The sequence below is a fragment of the Crotalus tigris genome, unplaced genomic scaffold (genome assembly GCF_016545835.1).
Source record: "Crotalus tigris isolate CLP2741 ecotype Arizona unplaced genomic scaffold, ASM1654583v1 scf7180000024349.2157984, whole genome shotgun sequence".
Classification (NCBI taxonomy): domain Eukaryota; kingdom Metazoa; phylum Chordata; class Lepidosauria; order Squamata; family Viperidae; genus Crotalus; species Crotalus tigris.
Window position 1 is genome coordinate 1,646,514 of NW_024100518.1, and position 17,567 is coordinate 1,664,080.

General features: G+C 39.2%; 1 long non-coding RNA gene across 1 annotated transcript in view; it reads right to left on the reverse strand.

Moving 5' to 3' along the window:
- Nucleotides 1-787: 787 nt before the first annotated feature.
- Nucleotides 788-17,567, reverse strand: part of LOC120300700 — a 35,503-nt gene continuing 18,723 nt past the window's right edge. Inside the window, exons 2-4 of the long non-coding RNA XR_005554717.1 lie at nucleotides 15,101-15,172; nucleotides 3,003-3,169; nucleotides 788-977 (exon numbers count right to left, since the gene is read on the reverse strand). This is a non-coding gene — a long non-coding RNA (uncharacterized LOC120300700). The remainder of the gene's footprint in view (nucleotides 978-3,002; nucleotides 3,170-15,100; nucleotides 15,173-17,567) is intronic.

Consider the following 17,567-nt stretch of genomic DNA (forward strand, 5'->3'; position numbering starts at 1 on the left):
ATTAAGTAGAGATATAAGACAAGATGAGATAATTTAGAAATTAAAGATTAAAAAAGAAATTGAAAGGTTTTTGCAGATGACTTAGTGTTGGTTTTAGGAGATCCTTTAAAGGGAATTTAAATATTAAGGGCAAATTAAAAGAATTTGATGTATTAGGTTTCAAGATTAATAAATAAAAAACAAAGATGTTATCAAAAACATAAAAATAGAAGATCAATAGAATCTATGACTATCATAGTTTTTTATATTGAGAAGGTAAAATATCACAATGACAAATATGATTGGTATGTTAATTTAATATAACTATGTTAAGATATGGAATGACTTAACAGTCGTGTTAAGAAGTGAGACACTATAGTACATCTGTCCATGCTGAAAAGATTTTCTGTAATAAAATGATGTTTTGCCTAAAATGATGTTTTTGTTTGAAACAATACCTGTCTTGACAATTGATGTACCATTTAAACAGTGGCAATAGGTTACATCTAAATTTGCGTGACAGAGGGAAAAATATCTGCAAATTAAATATAAATTGTTACAAGATGCAAAGGAAAGAGTAGGGTCTACCTAATAAAATATAAAATGGTAGGCAATCTATATAATTTCTATATAATTTTCTGTGTTACATTCTCTACCATTTTCTCTTGTGAGCAGGAATACATTCAGCTGTCAAGTGTTCTTCAACTACAAGAAGCCATTTCCTCATGGATGACAGGAATTGATCCTTGCCTTGACTGTAGTCTCTCCATAATATGTCTCCCTTTTTCCAGTTCTCTCTAGAGAACTGTTGTGGGACCTGCTGCCTAAATGGGATAAACTTCACATAACTGGATGATGAGTCCTCAATGCAGCTTCTGTCAATGTTTCACTCATGATCTTGTTCAGGATATCATTACAGGTTTGGCAGAAGTGCTGAAGAGAAGGACACAGAAATGCCATCTTTTACCAATATTTTTCTGCCTGGACTTTTCCAACACCTGTCAAAAAAGAACCATGACAGAAAGTTGCTTTTAAAAGCCAAACTGATTAGATCTGAAGATGGAAGACAAGTTTCAATTCTTGAATTTCAAAATGAAATCTAACCATAGATCTTCCACCCAATCAATGTCATCATCTACAAGTCCACAGAAAATGCATATAACTAATTAGAACCTGCTGTCTTGATTGAGGAATCCAGGATGAATCAAAATTGCTCTTTTGCTTGACTGGGATTGAGAGGGGGAAACAGTAATGACTAGAAATATGGTTTTTTAAAATCAATTAATTACATATTTGCATGATAAAATAGCACTGGAGTTTTGCCATCTTTATGCTTCTTTATTGCATTTTTTCAAAAACCAAAATCCTAACAGAACACATTTGAAAAAGCTTCAAAAGTTACTTGCTGATCTCTGGCCAATTTTTTTCCATTTTAAACATATCTGGTAAGTCTTGCACTTCCTCAACAGTCAATTTGGAGTTTTAGAGAGAAGGGGGAAAAAAAAACCAAGAGAGAAGATGGAAAATTACTTATATGTGTCCAAACAGATAATTTCATTCCCCCAAATTTGGGTGGTTTGACACATTGTTATTTAGTTTATTATACTGTCTAGTTATGATTTATATATTCGTCTTTTAAATGTTTCTCTCTTTGTGTGTTAATGGCCCAAAAGCAAAACCAATGGAGATATTTTTGATGAATATTTCTATAATTTGATTTTTCATTTTCAATTAATATGAGAAAAATAAATGGCTTCTTTAGAACTAAAGAAATATCTATGTATCAACTTTATATCTAGATTATTTTCCCCTTTTTGTTGTTTTCTTCTGTTTCTTCATTTTTAGACATCTCTTTTCACATTCATCTTTAACAACTTTTTAAAGTTCATTCCATAAGATTTCACAACATTCAGGGCTTTAAAATGATTCCTGGTGTTCTCTTTGAAAATGGTGGGCATATGTACAAAAACATATTGTCAACTAACTGGGTTTCTTGGAACTTGTACATGAGCAGTTCATGATCTGTCCAGAGAATGAAAAAATAAAACTTTTGGATCAATTATAGTCTTTTATTTTCTTTAGAACAAGAGCATCAATAACTTCATGCAAACATTCCAAATTAGATAGTGTTGTGTTAATATTGGATTAATTGACTAATTGACTTGTGCCACTTTTTAGGCAAAACAGTTAAAAGTATTTTATAATCTTACAATAATAAATCAGAGTCCTTTTCACAAAATTATAATCTCATTTACAAGTTGTATAATAGAACAGACTCCTCTAGGGTTAGTGAAGGACTTCCAAATGCTATTGTATGAAGTAAATTTTCTTCTGCCTACTTGTAAAGCACTCTAGTCTGAATTAGACTTCACAGAACTGGGTCAGTTCTTTCAATGGAAGAGCAACTTTAGCTGAATTATCACTAAAATGAGACTAAAAGAAGTTAATCCATAATTTAGGTGTATTTTTTAAAAAGAGGGAAAGAGAAATAGCAGGTTTCCCACAAATTTCTGTACTATAATTCTATTCCCTTAAGACTCTGAAAATTCTTTCTGGTTGCCTACTCCATTCAATTAATAAGTTAAAATGATCTCCCAAGATAATATCTGAAATAATGGTAAACTTTATAAAAGTGTTTTATTTTATTTCTGAAACTACTTTGAATGCAGGTGCTTGTTACTGCCAGATTTACTTCTGTTTCAACTCTGAAAATACCTAGGACAATTGATTTCTTTGAAAGCTAATGACATAAAATGCCTTGCCTACATTTCTTTCATCCCTCCTTTGCATATTCCCTTGATTGCAGGTATAAGTCTAAGCAAAGATTAGATAACAAAAATTTAATTTCCTCCCTATTTAATATTTCCAAGAATTCTCAAGTACCAGAAAAAGCATAATTTCATACATATTTCATTGGATATGCTAGTTTTACTCTAAACTATAAAACAATGATGGCACAAGAGAGTGATATCTAGCCATTGACAACTAAGTATTTTTGAACTGGCTAAATACTTGCTTTTCACCTCATGTCCATGTTCAGCTTGTAGCAGTGCCAAAGTTTTATTCAAACAACACTGTTTTTCTATTTAGGGGTGGAGTTTCTTCCGTTCAATTATGGGAGCTTCAGATGAGTCAGAATTCCAGTTTGCTTCTTGGCAGTGAACTTCTGGCAGAAACTCTGAAAAAGTTTCTTTGGGAATACATGTAAGCATAAAAAGCACTTTTATTCATGAAGAGTAAAACAGTAAATCAATTGCTCAGAAATAATCCAGTTTCTTTAAGGGAAACAAAAGATTATATGAATGGTAAACCATTCAGGGAACCATAGAGAATAAAAAAAAAGAAATAATATGTAGTTCAGTTGAAGCTTGGTTCGTATCATGACCCCATCTTTATTTGTCAATTAGATTTATAAATCCTAATCAGAATGTACTGTATAACAGAAAATCCCAATCACAGTGTATAACAGAAAACAATAAAACTATAATAAAATAATCCATTTTGATTATTTTAAAACAAGCACATGAAACTGGCATTTGTTTTTGTAAACAATGATATTATTATCTTTTGAAAGATACATGCCATTGTCAACCACAAGAGACAACTGCACATGTTTAAATGATGCATTGCCTCATTAGAAGAAACATTACATGGTAGGTGGAGAATTAGTTAACCTGGAAATGATAGAACTGGCAATAAATTAATTTACTGCTTTTTATTACATACCAGACTCTTTTATGACCAAAACTGTTCACAGGAGGAAAGCAAAGAGTGGTTTGTTTCTCTGTATTAGTTAAATTCTGCATAATGAATCTTATCAAGATTTTTCCATTTGTACTACCAATAAGGCCAAAAGATGATGCATCTTAAGAAGACAGAACTCTTGGAATAATTCTTCCAACAGGAATCCTTTATTAAGAGAAAATGGTTGCAGGCATGCTAGACAGGACTTGGGGTCCAAGCTCTCCCATTCAAGGTTTTAAGGGGTTCCCCAGTAGTCCCACCCAATCAACCCCCCTTCCAGTGATAGTTTCAAGTATCACAATTCCACCCCGTTTCTTCTTTCTTCCGTCTGGATGGAGACTTCAGATAACTACATGAAAGGCAAATACTCTTCTTTGTTAATGCTAATGTTCTCTGGATGCTAACGCTTTGAGGTTACAATAGGTTACAATAAACACACATTCAGCATTCAGCTCTTTGAAGTCTACTGAAGGAAGTGAGGGCCATAAAGCCCCTTTGTTCTCCCCCTTCTCTCCCTCTTATGGCAGAATCCAAAGAAGGCAGAATTGGGAGTTTCTATATTTGATAATTAAAGATGAAATATGATTGGATTCTGACATCCGGCCCCTCTTAACAATAAGAGAGATCCACCTGAAAGAAAACACAAGTAAAAAATTTAGTTAGGCTTGTTAGGATACTCTGTGTGAAACTTCTTCAATAGCTTCGGGGCTCTGACGTGACGTTTATGGACCCACTCATTTTGTGAGGCAGGGAGGTGTTTCCAGGCAACTAGGTACTGAGTTGTTCCATGATATCTCCTAGAGTCAAGGATCTCTTTTATTTCGAAGTGTTGTTCCCCCTCCACCATGATTGGAGGTGGTGGGGGGGGGATTTTTGGCCGTAGAGGTGACTGATGCTCTCTTTTCAGCAAGCTGCAATGAAAAATTGGGTGTATTTGCCTGAGGTTTTTGGGTAATTCTAATTCTACTGTTACTGGATTTATGATCCTTTTAATTGGAAAAGGTCCTATATATTTTGGTCCAAGTTTTTTACAGGGCTGTAGGGACTTTAGGTATTTTGTAGATAAGTACACCATTTCTCCTATAATGAATGGTGTAGGCTCAACCCTTTTTTTATCGGCTTGTGCTTTGTATGCCCGCCTAGCTTCATCTAGTGATTTTCTGACTATTGGCCAGGTGTTTTGTAGGTTTTCCATCCATTCTTTCAGTGAAGGGATCGTTGGTTCTTTTGGGGTTAACTCTGGCATAGGGTTGAAACTTTGGCCGTTGGCTATTTGAAAAGGAGTGTAGCCTGTGCTGGAGTGGACTGCATTATTGTAGGCAACTTCTGCAAAAGGAAGTAAGTCCGTCCAATCACTCTGTTGGAAATTTAAAAAACATCTCAAATATTGCTCAAGTACCGACTGGCACCGTTCCGCTTGACCATCTCCTTGAGGGTGGTGGCTAGATGTCAATCCCTGAGTGGTCCCTAAAAGGGATAAAAATTCCTTCCAAAATGCAGACGTAAATTGCACTCCCCTATCAGAGATGATGCGTTGGGGTGCCCCGTGCAATCTGTAAATGTGCTGGATGAAAAGTTTTGCTAAGGCCTTTGCAGTGGGAATTTTTTGGCAAGGGATAAAGTGCACCTGTTTGGAAAATAGGTCCGTGACTGTCCAGATAACAGTATTCCCATTGCTTTCAGGCAATTCCACTATAAAATCCATGGCTATTTCCCTCCAGGGGGCTGAGGGACTTGCCACTGGTTGTAACAGCCCTGGCGATTTCCCTTGCAACCTCTTTGCTGATGCACAGGTTGGGCAGCTGGCAACATAACTTTCTATGTCCTTTTTTATTGATGGCCACCAAAATTGCCGTTTAATTAAGTGTAAAGTTTTTACAAATCCAAAATGCCCTGCTGATTTTGTGTCATGGCAAAGTTGCATGAAAGTTAGTCTTTGAGTTGTTGGTATATATAACTTTTCCCCTACCCAAGGCAATCCGTCTCTCATTGTGCACACATGTTTGTTTTTCTGGAACCAATCATCTGTTTCCAAACTTTTTCTGAATTCAATCCCAGTTTGGCTGTCCAGTTGTGGTTTTATTTTGGCTTGGGTTCTTGTGGTTACTGGCGCTGCCAGTTGTGACTCTGCCATTATTGGTCTAGAGTCTGTGGTTCGTGCGCTGTTATATTGGGGCATGCGAGATAGTGCATCTGCCAGGAAGTTCTTTCTTCCTGGTAAATGTTTGAGCTTAAATTGGAATTGGTGAAAATGCTGGGACCAGCGGGCTTGTTTGGGATTGAGTTTCCTGGAAGTTTTCAGGGCTTCTAAATTTTTGTGATCAGTCCATACCTGGAAGGGGATTTTGTTGCCTTCCAGGAACTGTCGCCACGTGAGTAATGCCCAACGTATCCCATAAGCCTCCTTCTCCCATACGGGCCAGCGCTGTTCTGTTTCCGTGAGTTTCTTAGATGTATATGCACAGGGTTGCAATACTGCATCATCATTTTCTTGTAATAGCACAGCCCCCACTGCCACATCACTTGCATCTGCCTGTATTATGAAGGGCTTGTCCATGTCTGGGTGCCTTAGTATGGTTCGGCAGAAAAAAGTCTCTTTAGTCTCTCAAACGCTGCTTGGCACTCCATTGTCCATGTTAGTGGCTGGCTAGGTTTTACTGAGGGTGTTCCCTTCGTTTTTAGTAAGTTAGTGAGGGGCAAGGCTATCTGTGCAAATGAGGGGATGAATTGGCGGTAAAAATTTGCAAAGCCCAGGAAACTTTGTAGTTGCTTTCTTGTGCGGGGTGGTGCCCAATTTAATACTGCTTTGACCTTCTCTGGGTCCATTTCAATGCCCTGTGGGGATATGCGATAGCCTAGGTAGTCTATCCTTTCCTGGTGGAATTCGCATTTTGAGAGTTTGGCATATAGGTGAGCGGCTCGCAGCTTCTTTAAAACCGCTCTGACAAGTTTGACGTGTTCTTCTTTTGTTTCGGTAAAGATAAGAATGTCGTCCAAGTAAACAAGGACCCCCTTAAACAGGTGTTCCCTTAGAACGTCATTGATTAGTTGCATAAAGACTGCAGGGCCCCCTTGTAATCCAAATGGCAAGACTTTGAATTGATAGCACCCCATGGGGCAGTTAAATGCAGTCTTCCATTCGTCCCCTTCCTTGATTCTCACTCGATAGTAAGCTTCCCTTAAGTCTAGTTTAGAAAAATTTTCCCTTTCGATAGGTGTGACAGCATGTCTTTCATGAGGGGCAGCGGGTATAGGTTGCTTTCACTGATTGTATTCAGGGCCCTATAATCCACGCATAAACGTAAAGAGCCATCCTTCTTCTCTCTAAAAAGGACCGGGGCAGCCACTTTAGGCTTGGCTGGCTCAATGAAACCTCTCTCCAGGTTTTTTTTTATAAATCTTTCCATTTCCTCCTTCTCCTTTGGGCTCATGGAGTATAATCTGGGCTTCGGGAGTTTTGCCCCAGGCTTGAATTCAATGGTACAGTCTGTGGGTCGGTGGGGGGGAAGCTCATTCGCCCTCTCCTCACTGAAGACTTCAGCAAGGTCCCTATATTCCTCTGGTATTTCTGTTAATCTTTTTTCCTCTCCTATGGATGCTTTTTCTATTCTTGATTCTGGTAGCCTCCCTTGGGGTTTTAAGTCCATAGGGTCCCCCTTCGGGAATTTGATTTCTGTCGTCCTCCAATTTACCCAGGGGTTCCATTTTTTCAACCATTCCATCCCTAGAATCATTGGGCATTCCATACCTGGGGTCACCACAAACGTTAAGTCCTCTTCATGGTTGCCCAGGGAGAGATGTATTGGCAAAGTGGCTAGGGTAGCTGGCACCCCCCCTGCTATGGATCCATCTAGCTGGCCAAATGAGATTGGTTGTTCCAGTCTCCTGGATGGGATGCCCAGATTCCCCACTAGTGTTGGGCTAATGAGGCAGCGGGTACAGCCAGAGTCTATTAAGGCTTTCACCTTCACAGCTTCGGGCATGGGGGGGATTAATATAGTCACTGTTTTGAAGATGGGTGTGATGCATCCACTTACCAGGGGTTCGCCCTCCGAGCTGTCATCTGAGGCATCCACCGGCCCTGTGGTGTAGGCTGGAGTCCTTTCCCCTTGGTGAGCAGAGGTGGGGGTTTCTGCAATTTCCATCATTCTCATGGCCGTTTCTTTTGGCTTAGCTGAATACTTTCCGGGTTTGTTGATTGGGGATCTGTCTGGGTTGTGCTGGGGGGCCTTTGAGCGGCATTCTACAGCTCGATGCCCTTCTCTTCCGCACTTGAAACATCTCATTTGCTTCTTGGCTGTATCCGATGATTTCACCGGTTGGTGTGTCAGCTCAGGCGGGGGGCGGCTCCATTGTTTTCCTCGGCGGTGCCTCTTCAATATGTCGATCTCTGCTTCCTCTGCCAAGACGTACCATTCCTCAAGTCGATGTGGGTCCCCTCGGGGCAGGCAAGCATCATATAGATCATAGTTTAGTCCGTCTTTGAAATGGCCAAGGAGGATGTCTTCTGGCCAATTCAGTTTGCTGGCAATGGCCCGAAATTCTTGTGTATACTCAGCCACTGGGCGTTTGCCCTGCCTCATCGTTGTTATTCTTTCACGGGCTTTGCGATCAGCCAGGGGGTCTTCAAATCGTCTTCTCAAAGAGGACATGAAACGGTTGAAGTTACTGAGTTCTGGGGCATTGGAGTCATGCAAGTTCACTACCCAATCCGCAGCTGGTCCATCCAGGGCAGATTGCACGATCCGGATGCGGGCTTTGTCGCTGGGAATATCCTGCCCATATTCCTCCATGTAGCTGAGGACTTGGGTTAGGAAAAACCCCAAGCGTGTTGGCTCCCCTTTGAATTTCACTTCCAACGGTGGACGTCTTGGAATGGATCGGTGCCTCTGTTGTGGGTGGTAGTGCCTTCCGTCCAGATTGCCATCTGTGGTCCGGTAGGGGGTGGGAGCTCCTGGATCAGTAGATGTCCCTGGGGTTGCAGGTTCCACGTCCCCCTCGGTGTCTCTCCCTTTGCGGCTCCAGGAACTGGGGCAGCCGTAGGGTTCAGTATTCTCCTCTCCTAGGGAGCTGAGAGTTCTCTTCATCAGGTCAATAGCTTTCTCTAGGATCCAGTCTGAGTACGGTGCCCAGCTTTCTCCCTCTTCACTTGCGTGCAGGGATTTCTCCATCTCCTGCTTCCATTCTGGTTGCTTGGTCCCCCGTCTCAGGGTCACCTTTCTTGATTCCTTTCCCCACTCACTTTTCTTTCCAACGCCCATCGACCAGCGAGGCTTGTGGTCCTGTGTCTCCACCACTTCTTCTCCTGAGGAATCTGGCCTCTCGGATCCCAACATCTGGCAAGGTTCCAACTGGGTCAGCGGCTCTCTTTCCAGGGAGTTTTCCCCCTCTCTTGCTCCATTGTCTGACATGGTAAATTTTTGCAAAATCCCCCGGCAAGGGTCTCCCTTCCAGGTGGATTAATTTTGCAAGTCCTGTCTAATGTAAGGACCCACCCCACTTTGCATCTTAAGAAGACAGAACTCTTGGAATAATTCTTCCAACAGGAATCCTTTATTAAGAGAAAATGGTTGCAGGCATGCTAGACAGGACTTGGGGTCCAAGCTCTCCCATTCAAGGTTTTAAGGGGTTCCCCAGTAGTCCCACCCAATCAACCCCCCTTCCCAGTGATAGTTTCAAGTATCACAATTCCACCCCGTTTCTTCTTTCTTCCGTCTGGATGGAGACTTCAGATAACTACATGAAAGGCAAATACTCTTCTTTGTTAATGCTAATGTTCTCTGGTGCTAACGCTTTGAGGTTACAATAGGTTACAATAAACACACATTCAGCATTCAGCTCTTTGAAGTCTACTGAAGGAAGTGAGGGCCATAAAGCCCCTTTGTTCTCCCCCTTCTCTCCCTCTTATGGCAGAATCCAAAGAAGGCAGAATTGGGAGTTTCTATATTTGATAATTAAAGATGAAATATGATTGGATTCTGACAGATGAGTTCACAGTCATGTTTTGCATGTTAGTTGATCCTGAGATCCCATTTGCCCCAAAGCCTCATGATAACTAGCATCCTGTAAAACATTTCAGAAAGAAATAATGCATCTTATCACAATTCAATGATTTTCTATTGTTGGGAGAAAATTCTGGTCCATTCCAGGCTGGGTCATAAGCACAGACATCTGCTTGAAGCATAAGTAGAATTTATTTGACAACAAAAATGGGCAGCTTAGCAATTGAAGGTGGCCACATATTGAAAGGCAAATATTTATAGAAGGGTTTGGCCTTTCTTTCAAAATAACTATCTCAGGGGGTTGGACTGAGTTTGGTAAGGAGGAAATGCAGTTTTCTCTCCTTCAGGGTAATGATAATTTCTACCACTTTGGGTACTCAGGTTCTTACCTTGGATGATGGGTATTTAGAGTGTGTGCAAGGGATTTCCGTATTTTAAGGGGGATCTCTCACAGAGTTTTGGATATTTGCCAATTTCATAAAGGGAGATGCGCTTGGTCAGTTTTATTCCAATGTACCAATATGTACAGAAAAGTTTACACAGTCTTTTGTCTTATTGCTTGGGGTTCAGTGACTGGTCCAGTTTGGCAAGTGGTGTGAGAGACAAGGGTGATATGGGGGTTCTTCCTTCCCACACTATGTTTATTACATTTGCTACATATCAGTAAAGTTATATGGCTCCTTCAGTTGTATGGATACCGTAACCACAGTTCCTGGGGTTCATCTGATAGCAATACTAATAGAAATGTAGTATTGCTACTTCATTTATAGTTTGCAAACTCCATTGGGCTTGCTTCTATATTTTTAATGGCAAGGGTTAGTAACTAATATTAATTTCTTTTATACCACCTTAAAATCCTTATATCAGCAGTAAAGATTGACACAGTCAGATAAAAATGTCTGATGGTGGTAGATATGAGCCATTTTGAGTTGGAGAGTTCATTTTTACATAAGTCTAGCTCAGCAGTATTTAAAAAAGGAAAATATAAAGAACAATTAATAAATAATAACATGTATCGTGAGTAGCACATGAGAGCAAAGCTTCTAACAATGGAGGTTGGAGATTCAAGACATGTGCGGATGATAAATTATTGTTTTGTTCGGTACTTCCAGAGAAGTGGGATTCAGAGACATGGGGTCCAGCTCACAGGCTTGTCTAAGTGATGGATATTAATTGACCATTCAGTGTAAATAAACTAAAGAGATCTCTGCTGAAACATGCTCTTAAGAATGTTAAAATTACAAGAAAAAAGCATCTCAAAGTTTCCAGACAAAGAAACAGTTCTGGAAGGATCAGTTCTACTGAATGATTAAAAGTCATAAGAGACTAGCTCTGCTAAATTATTATTGATATTGATATATCACTATCTGTCTGTCTGTCTGTCTGTCTGTCTGTCCGTCTGCCTGCCTGCCTTCCTGCCTGCCTGTCTGTCTGTCTGTCTGTCTGTCTGTCTGCCTGCCTGCCTAACTACCTATCTATGTACTTATCTACCTATTTTCTAATCTAATCTAATCTAATCTAATCTAATCCAATCCAATCTAATCTAATCTAATCTGAGATAGCATTACCATTTTTTGCAAGATTTCATATCCAGCAATTAGTATTTGTAAGCCCTCTACACATTTTGGACAATTCATTTTATTATTTAAATGACTTCAATTGTTTTGGACTGCCATCTTATATATAAGGTGGCCAACCAAATCAGTTAGAGCAGTGACGGAGAACCTTTTAGAGACTGAGTGCCCAAACTGCAACCCAAAACCCACTTATTTATCACCTGGTATCAGGTGGGTGTGGCCCACTGGGTGGGTGTGGCTGTTGTGGTTATGGCAGATTGGGTGGGTGTGGCCAAGGTGCATAGTCACCTCAATGTTGCTTGTGTGGAGGGATGCCTGTGGGAGGTGGGCAGGGTTGGGGGAGATCCAGGGGGTCTCTGATAGGTGGGGTGGTAAGCGGAAGGCTCATCCTGGGGTGGGAGGCATGGCAGGGCAGGGGTGCCATTGCCATGGGGCAAGGCAAGGGGCAGCTGCTGCCTGACACCATCGGCCCCTGTACACAGAGGCCAGCGAGCACATGGGGGCCAACAGTGTCCGTCAGCTGCCACAACCTGCCGGCCCCTTGACCGGCGCACTCTGGAGCTCTGCAGCCCACTGCCAGCAGTTCAAAGAAGCCACCTCTGAGATGGATGGATGGCCAACAGCTGAGGAGGTGATGCAGTGGATCGTGTCCATGAAAAGGAGAGCATGCAAGGCCAGGAGGGACGGGATGGGGGGGGGAGGGAAACCAGCCGTGCCAGGATGCATCTGGCCACGTGGGACCTTGGCTAGTTAGCAGACAGCTGGTTGAAGAGGGACAGTTGCCACCTCCAGGGCATGTTGCATGTGCCCACAGAGAGAGCTCTGAGTGCCACCTCTGGCACACGTGCCATAGGTTCGCCACCACTGAGTTATAGCTTCCCGCATATTCTTAGCCGTGCTAGCTGGAATTTCCATGAACTATAGTTCAGCAACATACAGAGAGGTGCAAACCTTCTACCTCTGCTGGGCAAATGTTCATGAAAGTAAGGCCAATGGAATACAGTGGGTGGGACCTAGGTTTTCAGGATTAGTTCATGCAATATAGTCCATTTTTCTATTATTTCCCTCCACCACTCTGAGACAGTGTCTTTAACATATGTGTGTGAATGAAGAATTATGATATGTGAATTTATCATTTTAGTCACCTTTCCCCCATTTTTTAGGTATGATCTTCATCTTATTTCCATCCCATTCATCCTATTTCAATATCAGTCTGAGATTCTCTTTAAAACTTGTACTTGCTTTCCTAGAAATAAATGTCTCTAATCTTTCTCTACCTTACTGGCTTTTTGGATATCTTTTTATAATATACATTTTTCACCTATAGGCATATTATGTTCACTAATTTATGCATTATTATTTTCTGCCTGAAGTATAAGGCCAACTGGGTGACTTTGTGCCTCCCTAGGAAGGAGGCAATGGAAAACCATTCCTGAAAAACCTTGCCAAGAAAACTGCAGTGACCTGCCCAGGCAGTGTCTGAGAATCAGACATGACTGAATGGAAGAAAAAGAAAAAGGACATGAAATATCTAACCAGCAATAAAACTATAGATAATGGTTGTAGTTAATCAAAAACACTGATAGCTCAGTAGCTAGAGTGAGATGGCCATTTCAGAGCTTGGTTTTGGAAGTAGCACATTTCATGGTAGAAGTTTTTTTTTAAAGTTAAATATAGATGTAATAGCCTAACGTAATATCCTTTATTTTCAACTCATTACAGTCTTTTTAAAAAACAATATCTAACTATGCTCCAAGGGTGACAACTCACTATGGGACAACTCACCATGGACAACTTGCTGCAGGATAATTCAATGTTGTATTAATTGTTTCATTCAGATACTTTTATGATCAATGACTACGTTTTTGTCAAAATTATTGTAACTTTTGTATTTCTGGATTGACTTTCTTTCTTTTATTATTATTGGCCACAATTCTGTTGAAATTAATTTAACTTTTGTATTTGTTCAGTTGACCTGCAGCAAGTTGTCCCATGGTGAGTTAGCCATGGCATGTTGTCCCATGGCTAGTTGGCTGTAGTGAGTTGGCCATGATGAGTTATCTCATTCTCTGCATTCATGAAGATTTGAGTTAGACATAATTTAACTTGTCAGAAATAGATTTGTGACATGGTGGTTTCCTTAACTTCTACCTCCAGAGGGTGTTCTCAATAATAAACATTGCAGTATATGTTTCTGCAATGGACCTTTCCTTTGGCTTAGCAATTACAATTGTGTATTCCATATCATTTACTTCCTACCAATTAGTCCCAAAACATGTTTACATTAAAGGAATATGTGTACTTGTGTGTTTGTGCGTGGGTGGGTGGGTGGGTGGTGGGGTGGATGGGTGTTTCCATTAATAAATCTTTCATTATGGATTTTCCCACTGAGAAGATATTATTGTAGTAACAATAACAATAAATATTTGCGAAGTTACCTGACTAGTATTTTTGGCAAAAAAAAAAGAAGGTAAAATCCATGCATTGGGTTTTGCAGATTCTAATTTTTTTTTCCAATTGAGATAAAGAAAATAATCTTTTTTCATTCACAATTACAGCTGGAAGAACAAGGTGTTTTTTTTTCCTTCATTGCAGGAGGCGTTTAATATGTTCGTCAAATAAATTCTAGGAAATATTTCCTCCCCCTTCTGTGTGTGTAAGCCTGGGGGCAAGGATCATCTTGTTTTTATTGATCTGGAAGCAATTCTGCATGGTTTTCCTGCTGAAGAGCAGAGTACAAGTGCATTACATAAACAGATAAATAATAAAAGATCAAAGGCCCTCTTTATATTTTTCAGATGATGTACCTCACTTTAAGTACAGAACGATTTCAAAGAAAGTAATAGTAAATTCTCAATGAGTCATGTCTTCTATCCTACAGTGTTATTGGGTTTCACTCTATATTCTCATTCTCCTTCAAAAACCCCATAGTCTATAATGCAGATGGAAATATGAATGGGCAACCTGAGGGCATTATCTTTCTAATAGGGCTTTGAAGACAACTATGTTACAACTATGCATATAAGAATAATTTGAATCATCAGAGCAGGGGGTTTTCTCTCAAGAGTATTAAAAGGCTATGAGTTATCATTTTTGCTCAATTACTCTCATAATTATCCTATCTGGATGGTAAAGCTCAATTAAGGGGAAAAGAAAGTGAAATATCTTCCCAGGAGAATTTTGTGAGAACTGAAAATGTTTGCATAATCTTATATAAGGTGATGGAGATTTATACATAAGTGCTGTAATGTAACCTTTTGATTACATTATTTTATTGAGTTTTTCTTCAGATAATTATTATTGTTTTGCTTTGCAATTATTATTCTTGACTTAGAGGGTTGAACTTGTGCTAGATATTAAAGGGAAATTGTGTGATTAAAAAAGCAGGCTAGATAGAAAATGCTAAGATTAAAATGTTAACTGCAGAACAAATAAGAGTGGTTGTAATTAGATTATTTTAACGATTGTGATGACTGTGACAAAACTTTTAAGAAACTCATGGAATTAGGAATACCTAGATTCTGCATTTAAAGGATAATTGGTTCCTAGACAAATATATCCTGCAGATCAACACATGATCACCTCATGGATTAAGATAGAAAACCAATCAGGAAGACAGCTATCAACTACATAATCTTTGTAGTGTATGCCTTAGCAGAGACATCAGTGCTGGAAGCAATGTCTTCTAGAAGATTCAAAAATGGTGAGAAAGAAGATTTATAAATCTTTCATCTGAGAATCAAGTGACAAATACATCACAAAATATCATTAGTCTTCTTAATGTTTTGTTTCACTTACCCATCAGCCCTTTCACCAGCTGGTTTCATTTTCTTTCTTCACTCATCTTACAGGATTGGTCACTATGTAGAGCTGATAATAGGAATAGATAAATTAGGAGCAAATACAGTTACATAATTTATTTTGTTATTCATTTCCAGCAATAAAAAGTACATGTGTATATGTTAATCTAAATTGGTCCTTCAAAATTGTCATTTCGCATAGCACCCAATAAAGTAACAGTTCAGTAGTGGCTCATTTTAATCCTTGTCTCAGACTCTTGTGGCAACATATCAAGAATCTTACTGTGAGTTGGCAGCCTAAATTTAGGCACTTCTTTTAGATAAGCTTCCCAGTTTTAAGTAAGTGAGGTACTCTAGATATGTACATATATTTATATATACATTTGAATATGTCTACATTAATTAGCAAGTCATGTAGATTGTGAACCCATGTGTGTGGGATGAGTAGATTGTGGGCTATGAAAAAATCCAAGTGAGATGGATTTATTTGACCCAGATGGGAGAGTTTTCCACCCCAAATTCTGCAACTACACAATTACTTCTTGGCAGTAAGTTATAGAACAGAGGCGCCAGCTTCTTCAGCCATTCCATATTGTCAACTCTTTTTCTTGGAGGATAAACTGGCAAGCTTCAGAAACTACTTCTCATTGTTGGGTTTACTGCTCATCTTTTGGAGAATAAGGATAAGATAATTAAAATAACTTCAGAACTTTGGAGTTAGAACTAATTCTCTCCTGCACCATTTGGACTCTGGTGTTTAGTAATGAGTTTAGTGTGCTATACAAATAGAGCCAGACAGTGACACTGAAGCAACCTAAATCTTTAAAAAAAGAATGGAAATTAGATTAGATAAGATTTTTTTATCCTTTTCTTTCATTGTTTCTTTATTCTGTATTAGTGTTTGATAGTTTTTACCTTCTTTTAAAAACTTTTTGTAACATCTTTCTCATGTGTTGACACTCTGCAAGGACATCAATCTGATGGCCTGCAGTTGAGTTTTGTTGAGAAGATGAGATCTTTCAACCTACCAGCCTTCATTATGAGATACATTTTCTTGGAAAAGATATTTCTTCAAATGAGTTTTATAACATCCCTAATGATTGAGATTCTTGGAGATTGTGGACTTTCTCTGGATCAAGCTATTGAATTAGAAATCTCATCATACGTTTTGTCATCTTCTAGGTCCTTTGTCTCTATGGGTTGATTCATTAAGTTGTCAAGAGAGGACAAGTTATTTATGTGTTGAGGGATCTACTTGGATGTGGGAATTTATTGACTTATCTCTATTCATTTATCTATTACAATTACATTCTCCTCCTTTTCTCTAGCAGCTCAGGACAATATATCTAATATAACTTTTTTCATTTTTTCCATTGGTGAACATGAAAGAGACTGACCCAAAGTCACAGTTGAGTACATTGAACTTGAATGCCATAATTCCTAGTCCATCTTAACTACAATATTATCTGGGTTTCTACTATAGTTTCCCTCAGAGATGCAGAACTATATGTTATTATGAGAGATCTAGGTCATGTGGCAGTAGAGGAGCATACAAATGCATAATAAATCTGTTCAACAATTTGGGATCAGAATGACAAAAGTACTTCAGAAAATTCAAAATGATAAGATAGAAAAAGAAGATTAAACTAACAAAATGAAATGTGATTTAATAAGAACAGTGAGATAAATCTCGGAATAATGTATAAAAAGTATAATGGAGTTGTATAATGATGTATAAAAGGTATAATGGAGTTGTAGTTTATTGCTGCAATTTATTTGCCAATATTTTTTTTAAAAAAGGTAGCAGTTTTTGGGGAGTGATGAATCAGCAGCACTCATGTCAGTTGTGTGTATGTGGCAGGCTGTGTGTGTGTAAAAAACAATCAAGATGGTAGTTTATACATGAATTGATGTTCACATATACATTAGATGTAGGACTTCAATCACACAACTGTGACTGCCATCTTGATTTTTTTTTTTTTTTTTTTGACTTTTCCATAGCTGGCCCTGATCAGCATTTTAATGTGGTTACTAAAAAGACAAATAACTCTAGATTGCATAAATAAAAATACAATTTTAAAAGCTTGGAAAACAATGTTTCTACTATATTCTGCATTGGATGAGGCACATATTGAATAGTTATCTCAGTTCTATAGATTATACTTTTAGAATATTCAGAAACATCAGAACAGATTCAGGGAAAGGCAGCAAGTATTAACATAGTCTCCAGATTAAAGAATAGACTGAAAGAATGAATGTATTTAGCTCTAAGAAGGGAACCCTGTTCAATGTCACAACCTTTTTTTTTACATCATAGAGCCGTGGTGGCGAACCTATGGCATGTGTGTCACAGGTGGCACGCGGAGACGTCTCTTGTGGCATGCAAGCCTTTGCTGGGCCGAGCTGCTCCCTCCTCCTCTCCACACATGTGCAGCTCTCCACAACATCCACCACGCCCACCCTGA